The sequence below is a fragment of the Carya illinoinensis genome, chromosome 11 (genome assembly GCF_018687715.1).
Source record: "Carya illinoinensis cultivar Pawnee chromosome 11, C.illinoinensisPawnee_v1, whole genome shotgun sequence".
NCBI classification, from domain to species: Eukaryota; Viridiplantae; Streptophyta; class Magnoliopsida; order Fagales; family Juglandaceae; genus Carya; species Carya illinoinensis.
This window is the reverse complement of record NC_056762.1, coordinates 18,814,409-18,830,593: the sequence shown is the minus strand read 5'-3', so window position 1 is coordinate 18,830,593 and position 16,185 is coordinate 18,814,409. Positions and strand designations below refer to the sequence as shown.

General features: G+C 52.5%; 53 non-coding genes across 53 annotated transcripts; all 53 read right to left on the bottom strand.

The window, feature by feature from the left end:
* Nucleotides 1-170: 170 nt before the first annotated feature.
* LOC122284460 lies at nucleotides 171-289 on the bottom strand. The gene has a single exon (XR_006231823.1). It is a non-coding gene; the product is annotated as a 5S ribosomal RNA (ribosomal RNA).
* Nucleotides 290-467: 178 nt separating this feature from the next.
* On the bottom strand, nucleotides 468-586 carry LOC122284458. Its single transcript, XR_006231821.1, has one exon. It is a non-coding gene; the product is annotated as a 5S ribosomal RNA (ribosomal RNA).
* A 189-nt stretch (nucleotides 587-775) lies between these two features.
* Nucleotides 776-894, bottom strand: LOC122284457. Its single transcript, XR_006231820.1, has one exon. It is a non-coding gene; the product is annotated as a 5S ribosomal RNA (ribosomal RNA).
* Nucleotides 895-1,083: 189 nt separating this feature from the next.
* On the bottom strand, nucleotides 1,084-1,202 carry LOC122284456. The gene has a single exon (XR_006231819.1). It is a non-coding gene; the product is annotated as a 5S ribosomal RNA (ribosomal RNA).
* A 178-nt stretch (nucleotides 1,203-1,380) lies between these two features.
* Nucleotides 1,381-1,499, bottom strand: LOC122287650. Its single transcript, XR_006234940.1, has one exon. It is a non-coding gene; the product is annotated as a 5S ribosomal RNA (ribosomal RNA).
* A 189-nt stretch (nucleotides 1,500-1,688) lies between these two features.
* On the bottom strand, nucleotides 1,689-1,807 carry LOC122287649. The gene has a single exon (XR_006234939.1). It is a non-coding gene; the product is annotated as a 5S ribosomal RNA (ribosomal RNA).
* A 189-nt stretch (nucleotides 1,808-1,996) lies between these two features.
* On the bottom strand, nucleotides 1,997-2,115 carry LOC122284455. The gene has a single exon (XR_006231818.1). It is a non-coding gene; the product is annotated as a 5S ribosomal RNA (ribosomal RNA).
* Nucleotides 2,116-2,304: 189 nt separating this feature from the next.
* On the bottom strand, nucleotides 2,305-2,423 carry LOC122284454. The gene has a single exon (XR_006231817.1). It is a non-coding gene; the product is annotated as a 5S ribosomal RNA (ribosomal RNA).
* A 178-nt stretch (nucleotides 2,424-2,601) lies between these two features.
* Nucleotides 2,602-2,720, bottom strand: LOC122284453. The gene has a single exon (XR_006231816.1). It is a non-coding gene; the product is annotated as a 5S ribosomal RNA (ribosomal RNA).
* A 189-nt stretch (nucleotides 2,721-2,909) lies between these two features.
* Nucleotides 2,910-3,028, bottom strand: LOC122284452. The gene has a single exon (XR_006231815.1). It is a non-coding gene; the product is annotated as a 5S ribosomal RNA (ribosomal RNA).
* Nucleotides 3,029-3,206: 178 nt separating this feature from the next.
* LOC122284451 lies at nucleotides 3,207-3,325 on the bottom strand. The gene has a single exon (XR_006231814.1). It is a non-coding gene; the product is annotated as a 5S ribosomal RNA (ribosomal RNA).
* Nucleotides 3,326-3,514: 189 nt separating this feature from the next.
* On the bottom strand, nucleotides 3,515-3,633 carry LOC122284450. The gene has a single exon (XR_006231813.1). It is a non-coding gene; the product is annotated as a 5S ribosomal RNA (ribosomal RNA).
* A 189-nt stretch (nucleotides 3,634-3,822) lies between these two features.
* LOC122284449 lies at nucleotides 3,823-3,941 on the bottom strand. The gene has a single exon (XR_006231812.1). It is a non-coding gene; the product is annotated as a 5S ribosomal RNA (ribosomal RNA).
* A 179-nt stretch (nucleotides 3,942-4,120) lies between these two features.
* LOC122283196 lies at nucleotides 4,121-4,240 on the bottom strand. Its single transcript, XR_006230674.1, has one exon. It is a non-coding gene; the product is annotated as a 5S ribosomal RNA (ribosomal RNA).
* Nucleotides 4,241-4,431: 191 nt separating this feature from the next.
* On the bottom strand, nucleotides 4,432-4,551 carry LOC122283152. The gene has a single exon (XR_006230632.1). It is a non-coding gene; the product is annotated as a 5S ribosomal RNA (ribosomal RNA).
* A 189-nt stretch (nucleotides 4,552-4,740) lies between these two features.
* LOC122284447 lies at nucleotides 4,741-4,859 on the bottom strand. Its single transcript, XR_006231810.1, has one exon. It is a non-coding gene; the product is annotated as a 5S ribosomal RNA (ribosomal RNA).
* A 178-nt stretch (nucleotides 4,860-5,037) lies between these two features.
* Nucleotides 5,038-5,156, bottom strand: LOC122284446. The gene has a single exon (XR_006231809.1). It is a non-coding gene; the product is annotated as a 5S ribosomal RNA (ribosomal RNA).
* A 190-nt stretch (nucleotides 5,157-5,346) lies between these two features.
* On the bottom strand, nucleotides 5,347-5,465 carry LOC122284445. Its single transcript, XR_006231808.1, has one exon. It is a non-coding gene; the product is annotated as a 5S ribosomal RNA (ribosomal RNA).
* A 179-nt stretch (nucleotides 5,466-5,644) lies between these two features.
* LOC122288187 lies at nucleotides 5,645-5,764 on the bottom strand. The gene has a single exon (XR_006235456.1). It is a non-coding gene; the product is annotated as a 5S ribosomal RNA (ribosomal RNA).
* Nucleotides 5,765-5,952: 188 nt separating this feature from the next.
* On the bottom strand, nucleotides 5,953-6,071 carry LOC122284444. Its single transcript, XR_006231807.1, has one exon. It is a non-coding gene; the product is annotated as a 5S ribosomal RNA (ribosomal RNA).
* Nucleotides 6,072-6,260: 189 nt separating this feature from the next.
* Nucleotides 6,261-6,378, bottom strand: LOC122288653. Its single transcript, XR_006235907.1, has one exon. It is a non-coding gene; the product is annotated as a 5S ribosomal RNA (ribosomal RNA).
* Nucleotides 6,379-6,556: 178 nt separating this feature from the next.
* LOC122284443 lies at nucleotides 6,557-6,675 on the bottom strand. Its single transcript, XR_006231806.1, has one exon. It is a non-coding gene; the product is annotated as a 5S ribosomal RNA (ribosomal RNA).
* Nucleotides 6,676-6,863: 188 nt separating this feature from the next.
* Nucleotides 6,864-6,982, bottom strand: LOC122284442. Its single transcript, XR_006231805.1, has one exon. It is a non-coding gene; the product is annotated as a 5S ribosomal RNA (ribosomal RNA).
* A 190-nt stretch (nucleotides 6,983-7,172) lies between these two features.
* LOC122284441 lies at nucleotides 7,173-7,291 on the bottom strand. The gene has a single exon (XR_006231804.1). It is a non-coding gene; the product is annotated as a 5S ribosomal RNA (ribosomal RNA).
* A 176-nt stretch (nucleotides 7,292-7,467) lies between these two features.
* Nucleotides 7,468-7,586, bottom strand: LOC122284440. Its single transcript, XR_006231803.1, has one exon. It is a non-coding gene; the product is annotated as a 5S ribosomal RNA (ribosomal RNA).
* Nucleotides 7,587-7,775: 189 nt separating this feature from the next.
* LOC122284439 lies at nucleotides 7,776-7,894 on the bottom strand. The gene has a single exon (XR_006231802.1). It is a non-coding gene; the product is annotated as a 5S ribosomal RNA (ribosomal RNA).
* Nucleotides 7,895-8,071: 177 nt separating this feature from the next.
* Nucleotides 8,072-8,190, bottom strand: LOC122284438. Its single transcript, XR_006231801.1, has one exon. It is a non-coding gene; the product is annotated as a 5S ribosomal RNA (ribosomal RNA).
* A 189-nt stretch (nucleotides 8,191-8,379) lies between these two features.
* LOC122284436 lies at nucleotides 8,380-8,498 on the bottom strand. The gene has a single exon (XR_006231799.1). It is a non-coding gene; the product is annotated as a 5S ribosomal RNA (ribosomal RNA).
* Nucleotides 8,499-8,687: 189 nt separating this feature from the next.
* On the bottom strand, nucleotides 8,688-8,806 carry LOC122284435. Its single transcript, XR_006231798.1, has one exon. It is a non-coding gene; the product is annotated as a 5S ribosomal RNA (ribosomal RNA).
* Nucleotides 8,807-8,984: 178 nt separating this feature from the next.
* On the bottom strand, nucleotides 8,985-9,103 carry LOC122287647. Its single transcript, XR_006234937.1, has one exon. It is a non-coding gene; the product is annotated as a 5S ribosomal RNA (ribosomal RNA).
* Nucleotides 9,104-9,292: 189 nt separating this feature from the next.
* Nucleotides 9,293-9,411, bottom strand: LOC122287646. Its single transcript, XR_006234936.1, has one exon. It is a non-coding gene; the product is annotated as a 5S ribosomal RNA (ribosomal RNA).
* Nucleotides 9,412-9,600: 189 nt separating this feature from the next.
* On the bottom strand, nucleotides 9,601-9,719 carry LOC122284434. The gene has a single exon (XR_006231797.1). It is a non-coding gene; the product is annotated as a 5S ribosomal RNA (ribosomal RNA).
* Nucleotides 9,720-9,908: 189 nt separating this feature from the next.
* On the bottom strand, nucleotides 9,909-10,027 carry LOC122284432. The gene has a single exon (XR_006231796.1). It is a non-coding gene; the product is annotated as a 5S ribosomal RNA (ribosomal RNA).
* Nucleotides 10,028-10,205: 178 nt separating this feature from the next.
* On the bottom strand, nucleotides 10,206-10,324 carry LOC122284431. The gene has a single exon (XR_006231795.1). It is a non-coding gene; the product is annotated as a 5S ribosomal RNA (ribosomal RNA).
* Nucleotides 10,325-10,513: 189 nt separating this feature from the next.
* On the bottom strand, nucleotides 10,514-10,632 carry LOC122284429. The gene has a single exon (XR_006231793.1). It is a non-coding gene; the product is annotated as a 5S ribosomal RNA (ribosomal RNA).
* Nucleotides 10,633-10,810: 178 nt separating this feature from the next.
* Nucleotides 10,811-10,929, bottom strand: LOC122284428. Its single transcript, XR_006231792.1, has one exon. It is a non-coding gene; the product is annotated as a 5S ribosomal RNA (ribosomal RNA).
* A 189-nt stretch (nucleotides 10,930-11,118) lies between these two features.
* On the bottom strand, nucleotides 11,119-11,237 carry LOC122284427. Its single transcript, XR_006231791.1, has one exon. It is a non-coding gene; the product is annotated as a 5S ribosomal RNA (ribosomal RNA).
* Nucleotides 11,238-11,426: 189 nt separating this feature from the next.
* LOC122284426 lies at nucleotides 11,427-11,545 on the bottom strand. Its single transcript, XR_006231790.1, has one exon. It is a non-coding gene; the product is annotated as a 5S ribosomal RNA (ribosomal RNA).
* Nucleotides 11,546-11,723: 178 nt separating this feature from the next.
* LOC122287645 lies at nucleotides 11,724-11,842 on the bottom strand. The gene has a single exon (XR_006234935.1). It is a non-coding gene; the product is annotated as a 5S ribosomal RNA (ribosomal RNA).
* A 189-nt stretch (nucleotides 11,843-12,031) lies between these two features.
* On the bottom strand, nucleotides 12,032-12,151 carry LOC122288426. Its single transcript, XR_006235687.1, has one exon. It is a non-coding gene; the product is annotated as a 5S ribosomal RNA (ribosomal RNA).
* A 189-nt stretch (nucleotides 12,152-12,340) lies between these two features.
* On the bottom strand, nucleotides 12,341-12,459 carry LOC122284425. The gene has a single exon (XR_006231789.1). It is a non-coding gene; the product is annotated as a 5S ribosomal RNA (ribosomal RNA).
* Nucleotides 12,460-12,637: 178 nt separating this feature from the next.
* On the bottom strand, nucleotides 12,638-12,756 carry LOC122284423. The gene has a single exon (XR_006231787.1). It is a non-coding gene; the product is annotated as a 5S ribosomal RNA (ribosomal RNA).
* Nucleotides 12,757-12,945: 189 nt separating this feature from the next.
* On the bottom strand, nucleotides 12,946-13,064 carry LOC122284422. Its single transcript, XR_006231786.1, has one exon. It is a non-coding gene; the product is annotated as a 5S ribosomal RNA (ribosomal RNA).
* Nucleotides 13,065-13,242: 178 nt separating this feature from the next.
* On the bottom strand, nucleotides 13,243-13,361 carry LOC122284421. Its single transcript, XR_006231785.1, has one exon. It is a non-coding gene; the product is annotated as a 5S ribosomal RNA (ribosomal RNA).
* Nucleotides 13,362-13,550: 189 nt separating this feature from the next.
* Nucleotides 13,551-13,669, bottom strand: LOC122284420. Its single transcript, XR_006231784.1, has one exon. It is a non-coding gene; the product is annotated as a 5S ribosomal RNA (ribosomal RNA).
* Nucleotides 13,670-13,858: 189 nt separating this feature from the next.
* Nucleotides 13,859-13,977, bottom strand: LOC122284419. Its single transcript, XR_006231783.1, has one exon. It is a non-coding gene; the product is annotated as a 5S ribosomal RNA (ribosomal RNA).
* Nucleotides 13,978-14,155: 178 nt separating this feature from the next.
* LOC122287644 lies at nucleotides 14,156-14,274 on the bottom strand. Its single transcript, XR_006234934.1, has one exon. It is a non-coding gene; the product is annotated as a 5S ribosomal RNA (ribosomal RNA).
* A 189-nt stretch (nucleotides 14,275-14,463) lies between these two features.
* LOC122287643 lies at nucleotides 14,464-14,582 on the bottom strand. Its single transcript, XR_006234933.1, has one exon. It is a non-coding gene; the product is annotated as a 5S ribosomal RNA (ribosomal RNA).
* A 189-nt stretch (nucleotides 14,583-14,771) lies between these two features.
* On the bottom strand, nucleotides 14,772-14,890 carry LOC122284418. Its single transcript, XR_006231782.1, has one exon. It is a non-coding gene; the product is annotated as a 5S ribosomal RNA (ribosomal RNA).
* A 189-nt stretch (nucleotides 14,891-15,079) lies between these two features.
* On the bottom strand, nucleotides 15,080-15,198 carry LOC122284416. Its single transcript, XR_006231781.1, has one exon. It is a non-coding gene; the product is annotated as a 5S ribosomal RNA (ribosomal RNA).
* Nucleotides 15,199-15,376: 178 nt separating this feature from the next.
* LOC122284415 lies at nucleotides 15,377-15,495 on the bottom strand. The gene has a single exon (XR_006231780.1). It is a non-coding gene; the product is annotated as a 5S ribosomal RNA (ribosomal RNA).
* A 189-nt stretch (nucleotides 15,496-15,684) lies between these two features.
* Nucleotides 15,685-15,803, bottom strand: LOC122287272. Its single transcript, XR_006234573.1, has one exon. It is a non-coding gene; the product is annotated as a 5S ribosomal RNA (ribosomal RNA).
* Nucleotides 15,804-15,981: 178 nt separating this feature from the next.
* Nucleotides 15,982-16,100, bottom strand: LOC122284414. The gene has a single exon (XR_006231779.1). It is a non-coding gene; the product is annotated as a 5S ribosomal RNA (ribosomal RNA).
* Nucleotides 16,101-16,185: the final 85 nt, after the last annotated feature.

The following is a 16,185-nucleotide window of genomic DNA, read 5'->3' as shown; positions in this document are numbered from 1 at the left end:
ACTAATATAATCCTATTACGACCTAGCCGCACCCTGCCTATCTCATGCCAACCGGCGATCTGACCGATACCCATCGCTACGCGATGGGGTCGGTGCGATTTTCCTAAAAATCCATTCCCTGGTTCTCGTTCCGGTCCATCCGACCCGAGATGCGGTAAAAATTAAAAGGGGGGGTGCAACACGAGGACTTCCCAGGAGGTCACCCATCCTAGTACTACTCTCGCCCAAGCACGCTTAACTGCGGAGTTCTGATGGGATCCGGTGCATTAGTGCTGGTATGATCGCACCCATCATGCTACCAGCGAAAAACTAATATAATCCTATTACGACCTAGCCGCACCCTGCCTATCCCATGCCAACTGGCGATCTGATTGATAGCGATGGGGTCGGTGCGATTTTCCTAAGAATCCATTGCCCGGTTGTCGTTCCGGTCCATCCGACCGGAGATGCGGTAAAAATAAAAAGGGGGGGTGCAACACGAGGACTTCCCAGGAGGTCACCCATCCTAGTACTACTCTCGCCCAAGCACGCTTAACTGCGGAGTTCTGATGGGATCCGGTGCATTAGTGCTGGTATGATCGCACCCATCATGCTACCAGCGAAAAACTAATATAATCCTATTACGACCTAGCCGCACCCTGCCTATCTCATGCCAACCGGCGATCTGACCGATACCCATTGCTACGCGATGGGGTCGGTGCGATTTTCCTAAAAATCCATTCCCTGGTTCTCGTTCCGGTCCATCCGACCAGAGATGCGGTAAAAATTAAAAGGGGGGGTGCAACACGAGGACTTCCCAGGAGGTCACCCATCCTAGTACTACTCTCGCCCAAGCACGCTTAACTGCGGAGTTCTGATGGGATCCGGTGCATTAGTGCTGGTATGATCGCACCCATCATGCTACCAGCGAAAAACTAATATAATCCTATTACGACCTAGCCGCACCCTGCCTATCTCATGCCAACCGGCGATCTGACCGATACCCATCGCTACGCGATGGGGTCGGTGCGATTTTCCTAAAAATCCATTCCCTGGTTCTCGTTCCGGTCCATCCGACCAGAGATGCGGTAAAAATTAAAAGGGGGGGTGCAACACGAGGACTTCCCAGGAGGTCACCCATCCTAGTACTACTCTCGCCCAAGCACGCTTAACTGCGGAGTTCTGATGGGATCCGGTGCATTAGTGCTGGTATGATCGCACCCATCATGCTACCAGCGAAAAACTAATATAATCCTATTACGACCTAGCCGCACCCTGCCTATCCCATGCCAACTGGCGATCTGATTGATAGCGATGGGGTCGGTGCGATTTTCCTAAGAATCCATTGCCCGGTTGTCGTTCCGGTCCATCCGACCGGAGATGCGGTAAAAATAAAAAGGGGGGGTGCAACACGAGGACTTCCCAGGAGATCACCCATCCTAGTACTACTCTCGCCCAAGCACGCTTAACTGCGGAGTTCTGATGGGATCCGGTGCATTAGTGCTGGTATGATCGCACCCATCATGCTACCAGCGAAAAACTAATATAATCCTATTACGACCTAGCCGCACCATGCCTATCCCATGCCAACCGGCGATCTGATCGATACCCATTGCTACGCGATGGGGTCGGTGCGATTTTCCTAAGAATCCATTGCCCGGTTGTCGTTCCGGTCCATCCGACCGGAGATGCGGTAAAAATAAAAAGGGGGGGTGCAACACGAGGACTTCCCAGGAGATCACCCATCCTAGTACTACTCTCGCCCAAGCACGCTTAACTGCGGAGTTCTGATGGGATCCGGTGCATTAGTGCTGGTATGATCGCACCCATCATGCTACCAGCGAAAAACTAATATAATCCTATTACGACCTAGCCGCACCATGCCTATCCCATGCCAACCGGCGATCTGATCGATACCCATTGCTACGCGATGGGGTCGGTGCGATTTTCCTAAGAATCCATTGCCCGGTTGTCGTTCCGGTCCATCCGACCGGAGATGCGGTAAAAATAAAAAGGGGGGGTGCAACACGAGGACTTCCCAGGAGGTCACCCATCCTAGTACTACTCTCGCCCAAGCACGCTTAACTGCGGAGTTCTGATGGGATCCGGTGCATTAGTGCTGGTATGATCGCACCCATCATGCTACCAGCGAAAAACTAATATAATCCTATTACGACCTAGCCGCACCCTGCCTATCTCATGCCAACCGGCGATCTGACCGATACCCATTGCTACGCGATGGGGTCGGTGCGATTTTCCTAAAAATCCATTCCCTGGTTCTCGTTCCGGTCCATCCGACCAGAGATGCGGTAAAAATTAAAAGGGGGGGTGCAACACGAGGACTTCCCAGGAGGTCACCCATCCTAGTACTACTCTCGCCCAAGCACGCTTAACTGCGGAGTTCTGATGGGATCCGGTGCATTAGTGCTGGTATGATCGCACCCATCATGCTACCAGCGAAAAACTAATATAATCCTATTACGACCTAGCCGCACCCTGCCTATCCCATGCCAACTGGCGATCTGATTGATAGCGATGGGGTCGGTGCGATTTTCCTAAGAATCCATTGCCCGGTTGTCGTTCCGGTCCATCCGACCGGAGATGCGGTAAAAATAAAAAGGGGGGGTGCAACACGAGGACTTCCCAGGAGGTCACCCATCCTAGTACTACTCTCGCCCAAGCACGCTTAACTGCGGAGTTCTGATGGGATCCGGTGCATTAGTGCTGGTATGATCGCACCCATCATGCTACCAGCGAAAAACTAATATAATCCTATTACGACCTAGCCGCACCCTGCCTATCTCATGCCAACCGGCGATCTGACCGATACCCATCGCTACGCGATGGGGTCGGTGCGATTTTCCTAAAAATCCATTCCCTGGTTCTCGTTCCGGTCCATCCGACCAGAGATGCGGTAAAAATTAAAAGGGGGGGTGCAACACGAGGACTTCCCAGGAGGTCACCCATCCTAGTACTACTCTCGCCCAAGCACGCTTAACTGCGGAGTTCTGATGGGATCCGGTGCATTAGTGCTGGTATGATCGCACCCATCATGCTACCAGCGAAAAACTAATATAATCCTATTACGACCTAGCCGCACCCTGCCTATCCCATGCCAACTGGCGATCTGATTGATAGCGATGGGGTCGGTGCGATTTTCCTAAGAATCCATTGCCCGGTTGTCGTTCCGGTCCATCCGACCGGAGATGCGGTAAAAATAAAAAGGGGGGGTGCAACACGAGGACTTCCCAGGAGGTCACCCATCCTAGTACTACTCTCGCCCAAGCACGCTTAACTGCGGAGTTCTGATGGGATCCGGTGCATTAGTGCTGGTATGATCGCACCCATCATGCTACCAGCGAAAAACTAATATAATCCTATTACGACCTAGCCGCACCCTGCCTATCTCATGCCAACCGGCGATCTGACCGATACCCATTGCTACGCGATGGGGTCGGTGCGATTTTCCTAAAAATCCATTCCCTGGTTCTCGTTCCGGTCCATCCGACCAGAGATGCGGTAAAAATTAAAAGGGGGGGTGCAACACGAGGACTTCCCAGGAGGTCACCCATCCTAGTACTACTCTCGCCCAAGCACGCTTAACTGCGGAGTTCTGATGGGATCCGGTGCATTAGTGCTGGTATGATCGCACCCATCATGCTACCAGCGAAAAACTAATATAATCCTATTACGACCTAGCCGCACCCTGCCTATCTCATGCCAACCGGCGATCTGACCGATACCCATCGCTACGCGATGGGGTCGGTGCGATTTTCCTAAAAATCCATTCCCTGGTTCTCGTTCCGGTCCATCCGACCAGAGATGCGGTAAAAATTAAAAGGGGGGGTGCAACACGAGGACTTCCCAGGAGGTCACCCATCCTAGTACTACTCTCGCCCAAGCACGCTTAACTGCGGAGTTCTGATGGGATCCGGTGCATTAGTGCTGGTATGATCGCACCCATCATGCTACCAGCGAAAAAACTAATATAATCCTATTACGACCTAGCCGCACCCTGCCTATCCCATGCCAACTGGCGATCTGATTGATAGCGATGGGGTCGGTGCGATTTTCCTAAGAATCCATTGCCCGGTTGTCGTTCCGGTCCATCCGACCGGAGATGCGGTAAAAATAAAAAGGGGGGGTGCAACACGAGGACTTCCCAGGAGATCCACCCATCCTAGTACTACTCTCGCCCAAGCACGCTTAACTGCGGAGTTCTGATGGGATCCGGTGCATTAGTGCTGGTATGATCGCACCCATCATGCTACCCAGCGAAAAACTAATATAATCCTATTACGACCTAGCCGCACCATGCCTATCCCATGCCAACCGGCGATCTGATCGATACCCATTGCTACGCGATGGGGTCGGTGCGATTTTCCTAAGAATCCATTGCCCGGATTGTCGTTCCGGTCCATCCGACCGGAGATGCGGTAAAAATAAAAAGGGGGGGTGCAACACGAGGACTTCCCAGGAGGTCACCCATCCTAGTACTACTCTCAGCCCAAGCACGCTTAACTGCGGAGTTCTGATGGGATCCGGTGCATTAGTGCTGGTATGATCGCACCCATCATGCTACCAGCGAAAAACTAATATAATCCTATTACGACCTAGCCGCACCCTGCCTATCTCATGCCAACCGGCGATCTGACCGATACCCATTGCTACGCGATGGGGTCGGTGCGATTTTCCTAAAAATCCATTCCCTGGTTCTCGTTCCGGTCCATCCGACCAGAGATGCGGTAAAAATTAAAAGGGGGGGTGCAACACGAGGACTTCCCAGGAGGTCACCCATCCTAGTACTACTCTCGCCCAAGCACGCTTAACTGCGGAGTTCTGATGGGATCCGGTGCATTAGTGCTGGTATGATCGCACCCATCATGCTACCAGCGAAAAACTAATATAATCCTATTACGACCTAGCCGCACCCTGCCTATCCCATGCCAACTGGCGATCTGATTGATAGCGATGGGGTCGGTGCGATTTTCCTAAGAATCCATTGCCCGGTTGTCGTTCCGGTCCATCCGACCGGAGATGCGGTAAAAATAAAAAGGGGGGGTGCAACACGAGGACTTCCCAGGAGGTCACCCATCCTAGTACTACTCTCGCCCAAGCACGCTTAACTGCGGAGTTCTGATGGGATCCGGTGCATTAGTGCTGGTATGATCGCACCCATCATGCTACCAGCGAAAAACTAATATAATCCTATTACGACCTAGCCGCACCCTGCCTATCTCATGCCAACCGGCGATCTGACCGATACCCATCGCTACGCGATGGGGTCGGTGCGATTTTCCTAAAAATCCATTCCCTGGTTCTCGTTCCGGTCCATCCGACCAGAGATGCGGTAAAAATTAAAAGGGGGGGGTGCAACACGAGGACTTCCCAGGAGGTCACCCATCCTAGTACTACTCTCGCCCAAGCACGCTTAACTGCGGAGTTCTGATGGGATCCGGTGCATTAGTGCTGGTATGATCGCACCCATCATGCTACCAGCGAAAAACTAATATAATCCTTTTACGACCTAGCCGCACCCTGCCTATCCCATGCCAACTGGCGATCTGATTGATAGCGATGGGGTCGGTGCGATTTTCCTAAGAATCCATTGCCCGGTTGTCGTTCCGGTCCATCCGACCGGAGATGCGGTAAAAATAAAAAGGGGGGGGTGCAACACGAGGACTTCCCAGGAGGTCACCCATCCTAGTACTACTCTCGCCCCAAGCACGCTTAACTGCGGAGTTCTGATGGGATCCGGTGCATTAGTGCTGGTATGATCGCACCCATCATGCTACCAGCGAAAAACTAATATAATCCTATTACGACCTAGCCGCACCCTGCCTATCTCATGCCAACCGGCGATCTGACCGATACCCATTGCTACGCGATGGGTCGGTGCGATTTTCCTAAAAATCCATTCCCTGGTTCTCGTTCCGGTCCATCCGACCAGAGATGCGGTAAAAATTAAAAGGGGGGGTGCAACACGAGGACTTCCCAGGAGGTCACCCATCCTAGTACTACTCTCGCCCAAGCACGCTTAACTGCGGAGTTCTGATGGGATCCGGTGCATTAGTGCTGGTATGATCGCACCCATCATGCTACCAGCGAAAAACTAATATAATCCTATTACGACCTAGCCGCACCCTGCCTATCTCATGCCAACCGGCGATCTGACCGATACCCATCGCTACGCGATGGGGTCGGTGCGATTTTCCTAAAAATCCATTCCCTGGTTCTCGTTCCGGTCCATCCGACCAGAGATGCGGTAAAAATTAAAAGGGGGGGTGCAACACGAGGACTTCCAGGAGGTCACCCATCCTAGTACTACTCTCGCCCAAGCACGCTTAACTGCGGAGTTCTGATGGGATCCGGTGCATTAGTGCTGGTATGATCGCACCCATCATGCTACCAGCGAAAAACTAATATAATCCTATTACGACCTAGCCGCACCCTGCCTATCCCATGCCAACTGGCGATCTGATTGATAGCGATGGGGTCGGTGCGATTTTCCTAAGAATCCATTGCCCGGTTGTCGTTCCGGTCCATCCGACCGGAGATGCGGTAAAAATAAAAAGGGGGGGTGCAACACGAGGACTTCCCAGGAGGTCACCCATCCTAGTACTACTCTCGCCCAAGCACGCTTAACTGCGGAGTTCTGATGGGATCCGGTGCATTAGTGCTGGTATGATCGCACCCATCATGCTACCAGCGAAAAACTAATATAATCCTATTACGACCTAGCCGCACCATGCCTATCCCATGCCAACCGGCGATCTGATCGATACCCATTGCTACGCGATGGGGTCGGTGCGATTTTCCTAAGAATCCATTGCCCGGTTGTCGTTCCGGTCCATCCGACCGGAGATGCGGTAAAAATAAAAAGGGGGGTGCAACACGAGGACTTCCCAGGAGGTCACCCATCCTAGTACTACTCTCGCCCAAGCACGCTTAACTGCGGAGTTCTGATGGGATCCGGTGCATTAGTGCTGGTATGATCGCACCCATCATGCTACCAGCGAAAAACTAATATAATCCTATTACGACCTAGCCGCACCCTGCCTATCTCATGCCAACCGGCGATCTGACCGATACCCATTGCTACGCGATGGGGTCGGTGCGATTTTCCTAAAAATCCATTCCCCTGGTTCTCGTTCCGGTCCATCCGACCAGAGATGCGGTAAAAATTAAAAGGGGGGGTGCAACACGAGGACTTCCCAGGAGGTCACCCATCCTAGTACTACTCTCGCCCAAGCACGCTTAACTGCGGAGTTCTGATGGGATCCGGTGCATTAGTGCTGGTATGATCGCACCCATCATGCTACCAGCGAAAAACTAATATAATCCTATTACGACCTAGCCGCACCCTGCCTATCCCATGCCAACTGGCGATCTGATTGATAGCGATGGGGTCGGTGCGATTTCCTAAGAATCCATTGCCGGTTGTCGTTCCGGTCCATCCGACCGGAGATGCGGTAAAAATAAAAAGGGGGGGTGCAACACGAGGACTTCCCAGGAGGTCACCCATCCTAGTACTACTCTCGCCCAAGCACGCTTAACTGCGGAGTTCTGATGGGATCCGGTGCATTAGTGCTGGTATGATCGCACCCATCATGCTACCAGCGAAAAACTAATATAATCCTATTACGACCTAGCCGCACCCTGCCTATCTCATGCCAACCGGCGATCTGACCGATACCCATCGCTACGCGATGGGGTCGGTGCGATTTTCCTAAAAATCCATTCCCTGGTTCTCGTTCCGGTCCATCCGACCAGAGATGCGGTAAAAATTAAAAGGGGGGGTGCAACACGAGGACTTCCCAGGAGGTCACCCATCCTAGTACTACTCTCGCCCAAGCACGCTTAACTGCGGAGTTCTGATGGGATCCGGTGCATTAGTGCTGGTATGATCGCACCCATCATGCTACCAGCGAAAAACTAATATAATCCTATTACGACCTAGCCGCACCCTGCCTATCCCATGCCAACTGGCGATCTGATTGATAGCGATGGGGTCGGTGCGATTTTCCTAAGAATCCATTGCCCGGTTGTCGTTCCGGTCCATCCGACCGGAGATGCGGTAAAAATAAAAAGGGGGGTGCAACACGAGGACTTCCCAGGAGGTCACCCATCCTAGTACTACTCTCGCCCAAGCACGCTTAACTGCGGAGTTCTGATGGGATCCGGTGCATTAGTGCTGGTATGATCGCACCCATCATGCTACCAGCGAAAAACTAATATAATCCTATTACGACCTAGCCGCACCCTGCCTATCTCATGCCAACCGGCGATCTGACCGATACCCATTGCTACGCGATGGGGTCGGTGCGATTTTCCTAAAAATCCATTCCCTGGTTCTCGTTCCGGTCCATCCGACCAGAGATGCGGTAAAAATTAAAAGGGGGGGTGCAACACGAGGACTTCCCAGGAGGTCACCCATCCTAGTACTACTCTCGCCCAAGCACGCTTAACTGCGGAGTTCTGATGGGATCCGGTGCATTAGTGCTGGTATGATCGCACCCATCATGCTACCAGCGAAAAACTAATATAATCCTATTACGACCTAGCCGCACCCTGCCTATCTCATGCCAACCGGCGATCTGACCGATACCCATCGCTACGCGATGGGGTCGGTGCGATTTTCCTAAAAATCCATTCCCTGGTTCTCGTTCCGGTCCATCCGACCAGAGATGCGGTAAAAATTAAAAGGGGGGGTGCAACACGAGGACTTCCCAGGAGGTCACCCATCCTAGTACTACTCTCGCCCAAGCACGCTTAACTGCGGAGTTCTGATGGGATCCGGTGCATTAGTGCTGGTATGATCGCACCCATCATGCTACCAGCGAAAAACTAATATAATCCTATTACGACCTAGCCGCACCCTGCCTATCCCATGCCAACTGGCGATCTGATTGATAGCGATGGGGTCGGTGCGATTTTCCTAAGAATCCATTGCCCGGTTGTCGTTCCGGTCCATCCGACCGGAGATGCGGTAAAAATAAAAAGGGGGGGTGCAACACGAGGACTTCCCAGGAGATCACCCATCCTAGTACTACTCTCGCCCAAGCACGCTTAACTGCGGAGTTCTGATGGGATCCGGTGCATTAGTGCTGGTATGATCGCACCCATCATGCTACCAGCGAAAAACTAATATAATCCTATTACGACCTAGCCGCACCATGCCTATCCCATGCCAACCGGCGATCTGATCGATACCCATTGCTACGCGATGGGGTCGGTGCGATTTTCCTAAGAATCCATTGCCCGGTTGTCGTTCCGGTCCATCCGACCGGAGATGCGGTAAAAATAAAAAGGGGGGGTGCAACACGAGGACTTCCCAGGAGATCACCCATCCTAGTACTACTCTCGCCCAAGCACGCTTAACTGCGGAGTTCTGATGGGATCCGGTGCATTAGTGCTGGTATGATCGCACCCATCATGCTACCAGCGAAAAACTAATATAATCCTATTACGACCTAGCCGCACCATGCCTATCCCATGCCAACCGGCGATCTGATCGATACCCATTGCTACGCGATGGGGTCGGTGCGATTTTCCTAAGAATCCATTGCCCGGTTGTCGTTCCGGTCCATCCGACCGGAGATGCGGTAAAAATAAAAAGGGGGGGTGCAACACGAGGACTTCCCAGGAGGTCACCCATCCTAGTACTACTCTCGCCCAAGCACGCTTAACTGCGGAGTTCTGATGGGATCCGGTGCATTAGTGCTGGTATGATCGCACCCATCATGCTACCAGCGAAAAACTAATATAATCCTATTACGACCTAGCCGCACCCTGCCTATCTCATGCCAACCGGCGATCTGACCGATACCCATTGCTACGCGATGGGGTCGGTGCGATTTTCCTAAAAATCCATTCCCTGGTTCTCGTTCCGGTCCATCCGACCAGAGATGCGGTAAAAATTAAAAGGGGGGGTGCAACACGAGGACTTCCCAGGAGGTCACCCATCCTAGTACTACTCTCGCCCAAGCACGCTTAACTGCGGAGTTCTGATGGGATCCGGTGCATTAGTGCTGGTATGATCGCACCCATCATGCTACCAGCGAAAAACTAATATAATCCTATTACGACCTAGCCGCACCCTGCCTATCCCATGCCAACTGGCGATCTGATTGATAGCGATGGGGTCGGTGCGATTTTCCTAAGAATCCATTGCCCGGTTGTCGTTCCGGTCCATCCGACCGGAGATGCGGTAAAAATAAAAAGGGGGGGTGCAACACGAGGACTTCCCAGGAGGTCACCCATCCTAGTACTACTCTCGCCCAAGCACGCTTAACTGCGGAGTTCTGATGGGATCCGGTGCATTAGTGCTGGTATGATCGCACCCATCATGCTACCAGCGAAAAACTAATATAATCCTATTACGACCTAGCCGCACCCTGCCTATCTCATGCCAACCGGCGATCTGACCGATACCCATCGCTACGCGATGGGGTCGGTGCGATTTTCCTAAAAATCCATTCCCTGGTTCTCGTTCCGGTCCATCCGACCAGAGATGCGGTAAAAATTAAAAGGGGGGGTGCAACACGAGGACTTCCCAGGAGGTCACCCATCCTAGTACTACTCTCGCCCAAGCACGCTTAACTGCGGAGTTCTGATGGGATCCGGTGCATTAGTGCTGGTATGATCGCACCCATCATGCTACCAGCGAAAAACTAATATAATCCTATTACGACCTAGCCGCACCCTGCCTATCCCATGCCAACTGGCGATCTGATTGATAGCGATGGGGTCGGTGCGATTTTCCTAAGAATCCATTGCCCGGTTGTCGTTCCGGTCCATCCGACCGGAGATGCGGTAAAAATAAAAAGGGGGGGTGCAACACGAGGACTTCCCAGGAGGTCACCCATCCTAGTACTACTCTCGCCCAAGCACGCTTAACTGCGGAGTTCTGATGGGATCCGGTGCATTAGTGCTGGTATGATCGCACCCATCATGCTACCAGCGAAAAACTAATATAATCCTATTACGACCTAGCCGCACCCTGCCTATCTCATGCCAACCGGCGATCTGACCGATACCCATTGCTACGCGATGGGGTCGGTGCGATTTTCCTAAAAATCCATTCCCTGGTTCTCGTTCCGGTCCATCCGACCAGAGATGCGGTAAAAATTAAAAGGGGGGGTGCAACACGAGGACTTCCCAGGAGGTCACCCATCCTAGTACTACTCTCGCCCAAGCACGCTTAACTGCGGAGTTCTGATGGGATCCGGTGCATTAGTGCTGGTATGATCGCACCCATCATGCTACCAGCGAAAAACTAATATAATCCTATTACGACCTAGCCGCACCCTGCCTATCTCATGCCAACCGGCGATCTGACCGATACCCATCGCTACGCGATGGGGTCGGTGCGATTTTCCTAAAAATCCATTCCCTGGTTCTCGTTCCGGTCCATCCGACCAGAGATGCGGTAAAAATTAAAAGGGGGGGTGCAACACGAGGACTTCCCAGGAGGTCACCCATCCTAGTACTACTCTCGCCCAAGCACGCTTAACTGCGGAGTTCTGATGGGATCCGGTGCATTAGTGCTGGTATGATCGCACCCATCATGCTACCAGCGAAAAACTAATATAATCCTATTACGACCTAGCCGCACCCTGCCTATCCCATGCCAACTGGCGATCTGATTGATAGCGATGGGGTCGGTGCGATTTTCCTAAGAATCCATTGCCCGGTTGTCGTTCCGGTCCATCCGACCGGAGATGCGGTAAAAATAAAAAGGGGGGGTGCAACACGAGGACTTCCCAGGAGATCACCCATCCTAGTACTACTCTCGCCCAAGCACGCTTAACTGCGGAGTTCTGATGGGATCCGGTGCATTAGTGCTGGTATGATCGCACCCATCATGCTACCAGCGAAAAACTAATATAATCCTATTACGACCTAGCCGCACCATGCCTATCCCATGCCAACCGGCGATCTGATCGATACCCATTGCTACGCGATGGGGTCGGTGCGATTTTCCTAAGAATCCATTGCCCGGTTGTCGTTCCGGTCCATCCGACCGGAGATGCGGTAAAAATAAAAAGGGGGGGTGCAACACGAGGACTTCCCAGGAGGTCACCCATCCTAGTACTACTCTCGCCCAAGCACGCTTAACTGCGGAGTTTCTGATGGGATCCGGTGCATTAGTGCTGGTATGATCGCACCCATCATGCTACCAGCGAAAAACTAATATAATCCTATTACGACCTAGCCGCACCCTGCCTATCTCATGCCAACCGGCGATCTGACCGATACCCATTGCTACGCGATGGGGTCGGTGCGATTTTCCTAAAAATCCATTCCCTGGTTCTCGTTCCGGTCCATCCGACCAGAGATGCGGTAAAAATTAAAAGGGGGGGTGCAACACGAGGACTTCCCAGGAGGTCACCCATCCTAGTACTACTCTCGCCCAAGCACGCTTAACTGCGGAGTTCTGATGGGATCCGGTGCATTAGTGCTGGTATGATCGCACCCATCATGCTACCAGCGAAAAACTAATATAATCCTATTACGACCTAGCCGCACCCTGCCTATCCCATGCCAACTGGCGATCTGATTGATAGCGATGGGGTCGGTGCGATTTTCCTAAGAATCCATTGCCCGGTTGTCGTTCCGGTCCATCCGACCGGAGATGCGGTAAAAATAAAAAGGGGGGGTGCAACACGAGGACTTCCCAGGAGGTCACCCATCCTAGTACTACTCTCGCCCAAGCACGCTTAACTGCGGAGTTCTGATGGGATCCGGTGCATTAGTGCTGGTATGATCGCACCCATCATGCTACCAGCGAAAAACTAATATAATCCTATTACGACCTAGCCGCACCCTGCCTATCTCATGCCAACCGGCGATCTGACCGATACCCATCGCTACGCGATGGGGTCGGTGCGATTTTCCTAAAAATCCATTCCCTGGTTCTCGTTCCGGTCCATCCGACCAGAGATGCGGTAAAAATTAAAAGGGGGGGTGCAACACGAGGACTTCCCAGGAGGTCACCCATCCTAGTACTACTCTCGCCCAAGCACGCTTAACTGCGGAGTTCTGATGGGATCCGGTGCATTAGTGCTGGTATGATCGCACCCATCATGCTACCAGCGAAAAACTAATATAATCCTATTACGACCTAGCCGCACCCTGCCTATCCCATGCCAACTGGCGATCTGATTGATAGCGATGGGGTCGGTGCGATTTTCCTAAGAATCCATTGCCCGGTTGTCGTTCCGGTCCATCCGACCGGAGATGCGGTAAAAATAAAAAGGGGGGGTGCAACACGAGGACTTCCCAGGAGGTCACCCATCCTAGTACTACTCTCGCCCAAGCACGCTTAACTGCGGAGTTCTGATGGGATCCGGTGCATTAGTGCTGGTATGATCGCACCCATCATGCTACCAGCGAAAAACTAATATAATCCTATTACGACCTAGCCGCACCCTGCCTATCTCATGCCAACCGGCGATCTGACCGATACCCATTGCTACGCGATGGGGTCGGTGCGATTTTCCTAAAAATCCATTCCCTGGTTCTCGTTCCGGTCCATCCGACCAGAGATGCGGTAAAAATTAAAAGGGGGGGTGCAACACGAGGACTTCCCAGGAGGTCACCCATCCTAGTACTACTCTCGCCCAAGCACGCTTAACTGCGGAGTTCTGATGGGATCCGGTGCATTAGTGCTGGTATGATCGCACCCATCATGCTACCAGCGAAAAACTAATATAATCCTATTACGACCTAGCCGCACCCTGCCTATCTCATGCCAACCGGCGATCTGACCGATACCCATCGCTACGCGATGGGGTCGGTGCGATTTTCCTAAAAATCCATTCCCTGGTTCTCGTTCCGGTCCATCCGACCAGAGATGCGGTAAAAATTAAAAGGGGGGGTGCAACACGAGGACTTCCCAGGAGGTCACCCATCCTAGTACTACTCTCGCCCAAGCACGCTTAACTGCGGAGTTCTGATGGGATCCGGTGCATTAGTGCTGGTATGATCGCACCCATCATGCTACCAGCGAAAAACTAATATAATCCTATTACGACCTAGCCGCACCCTGCCTATCCCATGCCAACTGGCGATCTGATTGATAGCGATGGGGTCGGTGCGATTTTCCTAAGAATCCATTGCCCGGTTGTCGTTCCGGTCCATCCGACCGGAGATGCGGTAAAAATAAAAAGGGGGGGTGCAACACGAGGACTTCCCAGGAGATCACCCATCCTAGTACTACTCTCGCCCAAGCACGCTTAACTGCGGAGTTCTGATGGGATCCGGTGCATTAGTGCTGGTATGATCGCACCCATCATGCTACCAGCGAAAAACTAATATAATCCTATTACGACCTAGCCGCACCATGCCTATCCCATGCCAACCGGCGATCTGATCGATACCCATTGCTACGCGATGGGGTCGGTGCGATTTTCCTAAGAATCCATTGCCCGGTTGTCGTTCCGGTCCATCCGACCGGAGATGCGGTAAAAATAAAAAGGGGGGGTGCAACACGAGGACTTCCCAGGAGATCACCCATCCTAGTACTACTCTCGCCCAAGCACGCTTAACTGCGGAGTTCTGATGGGATCCGGTGCATTAGTGCTGGTATGATCGCACCCATCATGCTACCAGCGAAAAACTAATATAATCCTATTACGACCTAGCCGCACCATGCCTATCCCATGCCAACCGGCGATCTGATCGATACCCATTGCTACGCGATGGGGTCGGTGCGATTTTCCTAAGAATCCATTGCCCGGTTGTCGTTCCGGTCCATCCGACCGGAGATGCGGTAAAAATAAAAAGGGGGGGTGCAACACGAGGACTTCCCAGGAGGTCACCCATCCTAGTACTACTCTCGCCCAAGCACGCTTAACTGCGGAGTTCTGATGGGATCCGGTGCATTAGTGCTGGTATGATCGCACCCATCATGCTACCAGCGAAAAACTAATATAATCCTATTACGACCTAGCCGCACCCTGCCTATCTCATGCCAACCGGCGATCTGACCGATACCCATTGCTACGCGATGGGGTCGGTGCGATTTTCCTAAAAATCCATTCCCTGGTTCTCGTTCCGGTCCATCCGACCAGAGATGCGGTAAAAATTAAAAGGGGGGGTGCAACACGAGGACTTCCCAGGAGGTCACCCATCCTAGTACTACTCTCGCCCAAGCACGCTTAACTGCGGAGTTCTGATGGGATCCGGTGCATTAGTGCTGGTATGATCGCACCCATCATGCTACCAGCGAAAAACTAATATAATCCTATTACGACCTAGCCGCACCCTGCCTATCCCATGCCAACTGGCGATCTGATTGATAGCGATGGGGTCGGTGCGATTTTCCTAAGAATCCATTGCCCGGTTGTCGTTCCGGTCCATCCGACCGGAGATGCGGTAAAAATAAAAAGGGGGGGTGCAACACGAGGACTTCCCAGGAGGTCACCCATCCTAGTACTACTCTCGCCCAAGCACGCTTAACTGCGGAGTTCTGATGGGATCCGGTGCATTAGTGCTGGTATGATCGCACCCATCATGCTACCAGCGAAAAACTAATATAATCCTATTACGACCTAGCCGCACCCTGCCTATCTCATGCCAACCGGCGATCTGACCGATACCCATCGCTACGCGATGGGGTCGGTGCGATTTTCCTAAAAATCCATTCCCTGGTTCTCGTTCCGGTCCATCCGACCAGAGATGCGGTAAAAATTAAAAGGGGGGGTGCAACACGAGTACTTCCCAGGAGGTCACCCATCCTAGTACTACTCTCGCCCAAGCACGCTTAACTGCGGAGTTCTGATGGGATCCGGTGCATTAGTGCTGGTATGATCGCACCCATCATGCTACCAGCGAAAAACTAATATAATCCTATTACGACCTAGCCGCACCCTGCCTATCCCATGCCAACTGGCGATCTGATTGATAGCGATGGGGTCGGTGCGATTTTCCTAAGAATCCATTGCCCGGTTGTCGTTCCGGTCCATCCGACCGGAGATGCGGTAAAAATAAAAAGGGGGGGTGCAACACGAGGACTTCCCAGGAGGTCACCCATCCTAGTACTACTCTCGCCCAAGCACGCTTAACTGCGGAGTTCTGATGGGATCCGGTGCATTAGTGCTGGTATGATCGCACCCATCATGCTACCAGCGAAAAACTAATATAATCCTATTACGACCTAGCCGCACCCTGCCTATCTCATGCCAACCGGCGATCTGACCG